The 1,591-nt window shown below is 61.8% G+C and overlaps 1 protein-coding gene across 1 annotated transcript in view; it reads left to right on the forward strand.

Annotated features, from left to right (window-relative positions):
• The window catches only part of MYOM2 (myomesin 2), a 103,160-nt gene that overhangs the window by 44,998 nt on the left and 56,571 nt on the right, over positions 1-1,591 (forward strand). The gene's annotated exons all lie outside the window — the stretch shown is intronic.

Here is a 1,591-nt window from a genome sequence, read left to right on the forward strand (position 1 = left end):
CACTCACGTAAAATCCGAACGTCGTGGTTAATTCAGGGGACCCGAAGCCCCCCAGGCGCCCGGTCGGGACTCGGTCGTCTCCTCCCTTCCCGGCGGGTGGCGGTGTTTATTCCGTGAACCGTCTTCGATCGTCTGCCACAGCTCATGGGACAGAAGGGACGGGAAAGTGAGACACAAACGTGCCGTCCGGGGGCTGATCATAGGGACGGAGAAATCCGGCCTCTGCCAGAGATCGACGCGGAAAACGCGCAGGGTCAACGGCGTGAAAACTGCCGTGAACGCGGAATCCGGGGAGCGGAGGGGGCAGAGGCCGGTCGTCAGAGGAGATGTGAAGGGAGCTGGGCTCCTGGGCCGCTCGGGGGAGGAAGGACTGGGGGATGCACAGCAGGGCAGACCCCGCCGCCCACGGCCGGGGCGGGCGGAGCAGCCGGTGCCGGGGAGCGAGGAGGCGGAGCTGTCACCTCGACGTTGGAAACGCACTTGGGGTGAGGACGCTGCAGGGAACGGCGCCCGACGTGGGGCCGAACCTGGAGGTCAACCGAGGAAGCACGATTTTGCTAATGTTCGTCTTCTACCCTCTGTCCCGTGACACCGGCGTTAGGAATTCCAAAATATAAACGGCCCCTTAAACGGGGGGACGGGCCTCGTGAAAACAAACGCGTGACCTGTCGGAAGACCAGCCGTGCCCCTGGCTAAACTTAGATGTTTCTGTTAGTTACCTACAGATGGAAAACCTTCTCGGTGTTTTTACGAGGGCAGGATTCTGGGAGCAGGGGCCTCTGAGGGGGCGGCGCACCCCGGGGCGACCCCGCTTGACCTGCTGCTGGCCACACGCTGTTCGTTTTCCTTCTGCCCGTCTTGCTGCTGGGTCCCCATTCTCGAGCGCAGGGTCGTAATTCAGGTCGGGAAGCCCCTGCTTAGACCGCAGCCGGGCTCGGTCTGAGAGGGAGGGTGGGGCCCGCAGCACATGTCAACAGCAGACGCTGCGCTCGTCATCCTGGGCGTGGCAGGTGCCGCCGGCCGTTCGCTGAGCTGGGCCGCGAGGAGGGTCCCGGGTCCGCGGCCCCCACGCCCCCCTTCCCTGCGTCACCGCTGCTGTGACGACGAGTCGCTCGTGTGGACGTGGCCCTCGCCTTGGAGGGGAGGGGACTTTTTCTTTCTTCCCGTCCAGCTTCCTTGGCTGGTCCAGTAATTAAACTGACGTCTGACAAATTTAATTTCTTCCACGTGAAATGCGAGACTCAAAGAAATGACCAAAGCAGGCAGCTTTTCTACCTTTCAGACAGGGAGACCGACCTGTGCAGCGGTGGCGAGACAGAGGGTTTTGGGTGGGGGGCTGGTGAGGAAGCGGCAAGGTTTGTTTATACGGACTCCTCAGCCCTAGATTCCCCGTCTCTGGTGACAAGGACACCTTCTGCCCTCCCGGTGTGTGCGGGGGGTGCATTTCACGTGGGTGATTTACCTCCTGCTTCAGGGGCACGAAGGAGGTCAGAGTGTCCTTAATGCACTGGCTGTGTCTTAAGCTACTTCAGCCCAAAGCCACCGACACGCCGAAGTGTCGCGTCCTGGGTGGCATGTCTGCCCCTTTTCT

Source organism: Pteropus vampyrus, unplaced genomic scaffold, assembly GCF_000151845.1.
Source record: "Pteropus vampyrus isolate Shadow unplaced genomic scaffold, Pvam_2.0 Scaffold690, whole genome shotgun sequence".
NCBI classification, from domain to species: Eukaryota; Metazoa; Chordata; class Mammalia; order Chiroptera; family Pteropodidae; genus Pteropus; species Pteropus vampyrus.